Genomic DNA, 10176 nt, shown 5'->3' on the forward strand with positions numbered 1-10176 from the left:
TATTTTCCTGTTTCCGCCAATATTTCCGGACAAATGACTTTTTCTAATGGATTCAAAATTTCCGGAAATTTTACATAGAACAAGGAAGACATCTCTATAAAATGCAAGTTTGATTTAACATATTAATTAAAATGATTCTGGCCCTGTTATTTTAACACTTCCCTGCTATCAAGGGAGAACTTCAAAAGATTGCTCAAGATAATTTTAATACGTCTATACTAATCAAGCTAACTAGGATTATATTTTAGTTTCTTTTGTAGCGATAATTCCGTTCTATCACGGTGCTAACTTCGAAGTGTTTGGATGAGTTGTGCACAAATTTCCCGATTCTAATACAAGAAACATAAGTACTCAATTATCTTAACTCTAAACTAGTAAATACAAAATAGATTTAATTTTGAAAGCATACTATAATAAAATATTCGAAAATTTCAATTTTACCCAAATTTTCCGTTTTTTTCCCAGGCCTTCACAACACTAGTCTGAACACATAGTGCACCGAACACTCCTAACAATGGGCCTCCGTAGCCGACGACCCATTCATGTGCGAATGTTAACGCCACAATATCGGCAACTAGGACTGAAATGAATACGTGACCATCGCCACTGGACCTTGGTATAGTGGTAGAGCGTTGCATTGTCTGATTAATCCAGACAACTTCTTCATAATGACGATGGGATGGTGCGAATCCGTCGTATTCCAAGGAAACAGCTCCTTGACACCTATACAAGCTGGCTGCGGCTTAATTATTATCTGGGAAACACTCACGTGAGCATCCATGTGTCTAGTGGAGCTGGATCAAGGCACCATGACGGCCGAGGCGTATCGCACACTGTTTGCAGACTACGCACACGCTTTCATGACGACCATGTTTCCCAACGGTAATAGCATTTTTCGACAAGATAATGCACCATGTCACAAGGCCAGGAGTTTGATGGGGTGGTTCGAGGAGCGCAGAAGCGAGTTCCAAGTGATGTTCTGGCCCCCCAACTCGCCAGATCTGAACCCAATCGAACACATCTGGGATATGATTGAACATGACGTCAGGGCGCATCGCCCCGTCCCCGGAATTTACGGGAATTAGGTGACCTATGTGTGCATATGTGGTGTCAACTCTCTCCAGCGACCTACCAAGGATCATTGAGTGCATGCCAAGACGTGTCGCCGTTGTTATCCGTACTGACAATTAGGTAGGTAGTCATAATGGTCTGGCAGATGTGTGCGTATATTTTAACTCGTATATGTTGTCTAGACTCGAATTTCGAGACCTCTCGGCTCGAATTCCAGTCGAGTCGAGAGAGTGTGTCGAGTTGAGACACGAGTCGAGACAGAGAAATGTTTTCGAATCGAGACACGAGTCGAGACAACATTGTCTCGAGACGAGTCGAGACAGGCTTAAATCCCCATCCCTAGTCTTAAGGTATTTGAATAATTGGATCTTTCAATATTTGAAATATAAAATCTTCAATAATAATAATAGTAATAGTTATTTTATTTTATATTATTATCATTATTAGAAAAGTAGTTTTAATAACACCTCAATATATTTAACTAAGAATTTCTCGATAATTACTCGAATTTAAGACGCAACCCGATTAAGCTGGGTTAAAGTAAAGAAAAATAGTAGTGTGTTCCATTTTTACTGTTACTAAAGTGCTCTTTGACGTTGGACATTTTCAGTGATTTTTATGTATCCCTCTCCCCTCCCGATTTTAGGGAGCATGGAATGATAAAAATTATCCCAGTCCCGAATATCATGTACGTTGAAAATTTGATCGAGATCTGTTGGGTGGTTCAAGAGTTGTTCTATTTATTGTTCTATATTAATCTCCCCTTCTCCTCTCTGGGGTCCCGGGTTCGATCCCAGCCCCCGCCAAGTGAACTTTGTGGTGGACAAACACCGTGTTCGTGGGTTTTCTCGGGGTTCTCCCGTTTCCTCCCACTTTCTTCATTCCACCATTTCATTCATTACTCATTATCACCGTCTCCTTTAGCCTAACCGGCATAACCGTGGGACGTAAAACTCAAAGATTTCATTTCATTTTTCCTTCTCCTCTCCTTCCCTAAGATCTACTGTGAACGTGAAAATATTAAAACAAAAGTTTCTAGGCTCGAAAATCATCAATGTTGAAAATTTCATTAAGATCAGTCAGGTGGTTCAAGAGTTACTAAGATCTTTTTTTCATTTTTATAGATATCTCCCCTTCCCTCCTCCTACACTAAGTTCTACCGTCAAAGCGATATGATAAAAAAACACCCCAGGTCCGAACCTCATCTATGTTGAATGTTTGATGGAGATCGGCCGAGTGGTTCAAGGGTTATTAAGTTTTATTCATTTTCATCCATTTACCCTTCTCCCCTCCTCTTTCGTAAGTTCTAATATCAAAATGAAATAATAAAAAAGCTTCCCATGTTCGAACTTCATATATGTTGGATATTTGATCGAGATTGAATATTTGGTTCAAGAGTTATTAAGTTCTATTGTTTTGTTTATAATTCCTTTCCCTGTCGTAAGTTCTACCATCAAAGTGAATAGTTAAAACACTCCCAGGCCAGAACTGCATTTACGTAAAAACTTGATTGAGATCGATCGGATGGTTCAAGAGATTGATAGTCATAAACATAGTCACTTTCAATTTGGATCTGAGGTTTTTTGTTCACAGACACCGGTAAAACGAAAAAGCAAGAAGAGTAGACGAGATTCGAACCTAGGACCACCACCAAAAGAATCCGGTTCATTAACCTCTCATCTAACAAGACATCACGTTTATAAGTTATAAATTTTCATGCAAATGATACCATTATACGTTTGTGCAAGCAACGCTTTGCTCTTTTCCTCTTCAAATACGTAACACTTACGACGATTGGTTTCGTTTTCCATTAGAGCTTCGAAAGAGATGATTTGTGTTTTAGATAGGATCATTTGTCTCCTTTAACCGACAGTTCTAGCAAATACAACTCAATTCACACAGAGCACTGTCTTAGAAAATATTCCTAAAACGTGGAAACTGCTACATGCACCCTGAACAGTGGCGTAACTAACGGGAGTGCGGTGAGGGAGGCCCACAGCAAAACGGGCCCTATTGAAATTTCGTAATTCCACTTTGGAGGTGTTTATATAATTTCACACTTTTCCTTCAATGTCTAAAATGCAACTACTTTTTCCTTAGATGTAAAAGAAGTTGTGAAGGAGCTATAGACTGTAAAGTCTTTGGAAAGTTTTATCTCATCCTTGCAGCAAGAACTTTAAGTTTTGGAATAGTAATGACGAGCAATATTGATTGAAATTTTAGCTTAGAATGAAATAACTAAAAGTCTAATCTTATATAACTCTCATTGATAGTAGTGTTCCGTATTTGTTTAGACTTCTATTCTTTTATATGTTTACCTACGGTGCATGGGGTCCTTGGTTCGTTCCTAGCTCGCACCGTATGCATGAGTTTTCTCGGGTTCGTCCCGTTTCCTCATACTTTCCTAGTTCCACGATTTCATTCGTTTCTCCAAGGTTACTAGAAGGAAAGGTTGGGCTATACACACAGACGCTTCGCTCCTCGTTTTGCGTGACGCCACCAGCGAGGAGCAGCAAGTAGGTATAGAGGTGTACGGAGCAGCCAGAATGTCTTTTTTCTTTCTTTATGAATAACATTTTCGCTGTCACAACATTCTCCTACACACAAACTAACTACAAATAAATAAATAAATAATGAATAACCCAGCAATAATTAGAACTTCTTAACGCAATTTATATTATGGAAAATTAACGATGTACCTGTGTTGCATGATCATTCATTTATTTTTTAATGAGATAAATAATTGTTGAATTATAATTACATTTTAAATGTATTTATATCTGAAATATTACTGTGAATGTATTTAAGCAAAGTTGCAGATAAATATGTGTTTTACCAGGGCAATCTCTGAAATTTCCGGTGCCTGGTGTTAAAGTAATTGCGGAACCAATGTTAAAGTGAGTTCCACACATGCATACCTGTAAATAGATTACTTTGTGATCACTGCTATGAATATCTCAATAAATACTTAAAACCATGGGTAATAATAATAATAATAATAATAATAATAATAATAATAATAATAATAATAATAATAATAATAATAATAATAATAATATATCGTCAATGCATTCAGTTGCAGAAGCCCTTTGATGCCTAGCATTTTATTTTGTTCATATACGGCATTCAGGCTTAAAGTTTAAAATCGCCAATTCATATCTTCTTCACATGATTATTAAAACGGAACCCATCCGTGTTAAACGTCATGTCGACTATCCATCACAGGTTATATTTAATGTAACCATTGTTGACGCTATGATTGCACTTCGTGACATTAATAGTATACAGTCCGGAAAAATGTATTTTTTTTATATCTAAATATTTGTATGCTAACTAGTGTTACTCACGAGTCCAAACGAGACGAGAAATTAGGTTTTCTCGTCTTGTAGAATCGATTTTCGAAAAAAAGTTCTTTTCAGCTCGCCTCGAAGTTTCTCTAGCCTCTTGTATAAATTTGTGTACAAAATTTGTCCTGACTTCCTAAAGTCACGAGAGATCCACGAAGGATGAGATATAACAACATTTAAACCATATGTATTATTGGAGTATATTGTGTAATGACTTGTGTATCTTTGAATGCTCTTCATTGTGTTCTTACAATCACTTTATAACTTTATAGTTTTTTTTTTTTTTTAAACGATGAACCATGCAACACTAAACCAATGTTTAATGTTTAATACTTGTGTTGCCAATGAAGCTCATGAAGTTTCTCATATTGCCTCGAAAGCGAGACGAGAACTCCAATATTTTTAAATTTAAACGAATTTTATAGATTCTTCTCGTCTCGAATTGCAGACGAGACGAGACATTCTCTCCTCCGTCTCGTCTCGTGGACAATACTAATCTCAACAATGAATTAGAAATAGTTAACCTGCCAGTTTTCGTCAACGGTCAAACTCTTCTATTCTGTGGTGCAAGGCGTGGGGCAATCGCCCCACCTGTTCTACCAACACGACGTCCCGGAGTTTTCCTCTGATTTCTAACTCAAATAAACATCTAGGACACCAATAAGCAGAAAAAAATATCGAAAAATAATTTTAAATTATGAACTTCATGCATACATAGAAATTTATGAAAATGAATAAGGAAAATAAACTTACTTTATTTTACTTTGAAATCGGGAAATCGGCTTCCCCTAGAAAATTTTCTTCGGGTGCCTATGATCCTGACTGAGGACCCTTGTCTTTCCTTCACTATTTTGGCATGGAGGGACCAAAACTATCAGTTAAGTGTGAATACTGCAAATCAAAGGCGTATACATGCATAAAGATATCGATTGATTGTACAATTGATAATAATTTAGAACAACTTTTAACTCTAAAAGAAACCGATGAAATATAAGTGTCACTGTTAATATTAAACAAATTGAAAATAGTTTGAAAAATGTATCGGTAAATATTGGTGTTTATTTGCCAATGTCGATACCGATACTCCCAAAAGTTTCTGATATTACCAATACCGATATATCGGTACATCCCTAATTCTATAATGTGCAACACTTGGAGATGAAAGACAAAAACACACGTAAAAATACATATGTACACACGTACTCAAGTTCACACTATCTTGCAATATTGCATGCCTGTATAGCCAAGCACACTTAAAGAAATATTCCGAGATATAGATCTTTTCTCTGTTAAATAATATTCGTCCACGTACACCACTAAGAAAAAAGCAACACAATTCAACATAGCAAAAACCCAAAATAAATAAAGAATTGTTTGTGGTCTTACTAGCAAATCTTCGCGCGCCAAGCAGACGACAAGCTCTAAGTTCCTCGCTGGTGACGCCACTGTAAAGAGAGCGTGAAAGTAGAGGTTCGGGACATAGGTTAAGAGCACCCCCTGCATTTCTCACCATCACTGTTTCCATTAGCGTAGTCGGCATTAGCGTGGGACATAAAATGTAAGTAGTTCATTTCATGTTTCTTTTATAATTGTATCTCACTTTTTCTGTGACGAGAGCGACATCTAATTTTAATCACTTAAACCTATATTCAAAGCACAGTAGTGCAGATGAAGTTAGGCCTAAAAACAAAAATATCTTATATTTGTGTCGAATGAATAGTTTTCTGGTTCTGGTGGAATGAATTTAACGACAATTTTCTTCGTATTCTATTAGTTTTTTACTTGTAACCCCTTCCCCTCCCTGGAATAGATTCAGTGCCTTACCCACGCAGTAAATTGTTCAGATGGTAATTTATGAGTATAGAAAATTCGTTTCAAATTCCTCCAAGAGTCAATGTTGCATCATACGGTCTACTATACGTTTTCTTCTGAGTCAAACTTTCTAACCACACCAAGAAGTCGCGGTCGAAAAGAGGGATTCCCGCCGTTGACAGTGGCGGGCCGTCGGAGGCAGCCGGCACCCGTCCGCGGCCGCATGACGATCTACTTGTTCAAAGTTGCCGACCTTTTCCCGAGGCGGAAAGCGGTCGAAAATCGTAAAATAAAATACCCTTTGTCGACTCTTTCGACAGTCAAATTCGACAAAACAGTCGTAAAGGCCTATTTCCGACCCTCTGCCGACTTCTTATGCCGGCCTCTTTTCGACGGCGGCGTCGGCCCATTTGCTGCGCCTTTACGGCTTTTTACCGACTGCAGGGCAAGACAACATTCTGGCGGCGGCACCGGGGCATTTAATACTCATTTCCGGATGTACGCCGACGGCTTGACAAGGCAACTATTCGCGGTCGGATTCCCTGCGCCGGACACCAGCATCTTTCAGCGCGATTTTCGACCGCGGCATCTGGTTGGCATAGACAAATTGCCGACTGCAGGCAGCAGAATCCTGATGTTGAAATATATAAACATAAATTACAGTAAGAACTAAATTTTCTATTAACACCCGACTGTCATCGTTGTGCAAACATTCATGATGATATGCCATAGGGAAGTGAGTTACATTAAGGTTGTAAGATTTAATATCAAGTTCGAAACATCGCAAGTTAAAGAAACGCATGTAATAACATATATTTGAAAATAATTTCGAGTTAAACTAGCTGTGACTACATTACTTCAAAATTGAACTTGTGGAATGCACAGTATGATCGTAGCTCAAAGAAAATAATCAATAAGAATGGCCTTGATTCGAAGTTCGAACCATCAACGTAGGAGTAACTTACATTAACCATTCACCTAACGGACAATGACGTACGCGGTTTGGCACTACTTTATCAGATAGTTCTAACAAATGTAACTTAATTAACACAGTAGTAACAAATTTTACTCTTTAAAAAATGTCTTAAACGAGGGGAAGTTCACTTTGCACATTGTAACTAAGTTACAAGAGGTTTACGCCCTATCTGATCGGCGGGTCCATCGAGTCAACTTTTGGAATATCCCATTAAATTACCTTTCAACGTACCTAAAATAACGTATGTGAACGAGTATATATTGTTCTCCGTAGCAGAATGGATAAAGTCATGGTTCAATGACTGCAAGGTTCGTGGTTCGAAACCCGGCTCGAGAGCTTTAGATTTTTTTTTTAATTCCTCAGTTTTCAAGATCTTTATTTGCCTTCATAATAATCTGATGCTCTAAAAAGAGTTCTTCACATGAATTCGACAACTGTCTAATGTGATCTTCGCAGTTCGAAACTTCCCTTCTTCTGTTTCACAAAATCAGAATTTTAGTTATAATACGAATGTTGTCCGACATTTTCCCCCAATTCTAAATATGTGTATATAAACCATCCCTCTCTGTCTCCATACTTGAATCAATCTCTCTCTCTCTCTCTTTCTCTCTTAATGTCGCCCAAGAACTCATATGACTTGAGATCAAACCTTCGACTCTTCAAACCAAATGTAAGCTCTCTAGCAATGTGCTATCGGAACTTTATAGGTTCGTTGCTAAAAGCAGTGTCTTTTAGATTTTATTTGTGGAGGGGAGATTCTCCGCCGACATAAGGTTTTCACTTTTTTATTAGTGTATTACTATACATTTGATCAAACAATACGTATTTATGAAGCTTAAGGAAGGGGGAATTACAACCTCCTGTCCTGCCCAAATGTAGCTCTTGGAACATTTGCTTGCAATTACTGAGAAGAACTGAAATGAGTCATTGAATAACAATAATTTCTGTCAGTAGATTTTTTAGAGCTCTGTGCGTGCATTACAGATTTTAGGAAGCACAAAACTTACTACCGTTATTTTCAATTTCCATAGGTTTCCTAGCGTGCATTGTACTAGCTTGCAGTCTTTAAAGAAGGGAACGAATGAAACTAAAGGTGTTTATGAAGCTCTGGGAACATTGTGTTACTTTTTTTTTAATTTAGGCTCTTAAAAATATTTCTGAACAAATCAATGGAAAAGATTGTTTAAAAGCTATAACGTTGTAAACTTGATTCCTGTTTCTTTTTCAGCTGAATGGAAAGAGTGTACTTCGTCACACAGACTGCTTTAGACAAGCAGAAGTGGAGGAGGGGGAGGGGGAGTTGGATTTAATACTAGAAGCACGTAATCGATTGAGACATGTATTTCTGGATGTATAAGAAAAGGGGGCAAGGGTTTATTATTAATTTGGACTTAGAATTTGTGTTACGATTTTATGACGCGAACTGTACTTTTGTTACAAAATACAGCATGTTTATTTCAAAGCAACATTGCCATAATGTCAGTCTTGTGTGTAGCCACTAAGCAGCATTGCCCTCTTATGGTCAAATATCATAGGAATACTCTCAATAATTAACAGTAATTTCGTTGAAATATTTTCCTACAGAGCAAGAAACCACAAATAAAAAAATAAAAATAGTCTTTCGTGGAACGTAGGAGATGGAGCGTCTAAAATACTAAATTTACCTGCCCCCTGTTGATGAGATTAGAAACATCTAAACAAGGGACCTGCAAATCATGCATATTGTATGAAAGTAATAATGGCAATTGAGTTTAGTTGATTTTGAGTTTAACGTCCCTTCAGCAGCAAGGCTATATGAGACGTGGACCTACTGATTAGCGTGGAATCCGAACCACATGAGCTCGCGCCGGGAATCGAACCCGGGTCACCCACGCCAAAAGGCGCGTATGCTAACCGCTTTTTTTTCTTTTAAAGTTCGTCCCAACCGGGATACTGTTCGCCATTGGCAATTCGCGCAATTTCTGCGTAATCCAAACACGACAGGGACACAAACACAGAAAGATCCAGGACAGTTAAAATTCCGACCTTGTTCTTCAGGGGGATTCGAACCCCCAGTGGATTGCGCCTCATGATCCGAAGCCGAACGCCCGAGACCACTCGGCTATTGCCACCGGCTACTACAGTAATCATTCAATTGCCATTATGGAAGCTTCTCCGTGGCTAACCGCTTAGCCACGGAGAAGCTCCCATAATGGCAATTGAATGATTACTGTAGTTATAAATCATCTGTATGATGCAATAGAATGTGATGTTGCTTGAGAGCAACAGTACCAAATATATGGTTAATTGCGAGTAAATGAATGTTTTGTTCTATACCATACCGAGTAAGGAGACAAGTGTTATGTTCTTCACAACACAGCTTGCGGATGTTTCTGCTAGTCTAGTGAGTAATTTAACAAGGTTTCGCAACTAAACTACCTGAAATGAGGCGACATGCATCATGATACTCAGAGTGCAGCTTGCTGTCATTGATTTATCAGCACAATTAGTGATTGAGCATATTCATAACGTTTTCAAATCCTAAAAATACTCTTATTTGAGAATTCCTGTGTCTAATGGGTAATATTTTTGAACGCTATTTCCTACGGTATTGGGCGAAATTTCAAAACAATCGTATTTTCATAACTATCATCAACTATGCTTTCAATCGATATGCTGTTTCACCCATGTTGCCATTTGCGAAAAATGTAGGTTACGTCACAGGACCGCAGGGAGTGGGGCAATGCGGCTGAATTTGCCACAGATATCCTTCCCCCTCAGAACCAAAGTTAACATGTTTCGGCATTTTTCAAACAAACCCCTCTATTACGAGGTACAATGGGTGGCAAATTTTAAACGAAGCATCCTGTCACACTGTGTATATACTGTATATATGTATATTAAATATTGAAGGCAAATATATATATATATATATATATATATATATACTTTTAGTAATTGAAAGGAGGCATGCTATACTAGGGACTGAAG

Source organism: Thermobia domestica, chromosome 6 (genome assembly GCF_964235325.1).
Source record: "Thermobia domestica chromosome 6, izTheDome1.hap1.1, whole genome shotgun sequence".
Taxonomy (NCBI): Eukaryota; Metazoa; Arthropoda; class Insecta; order Zygentoma; family Lepismatidae; genus Thermobia; species Thermobia domestica.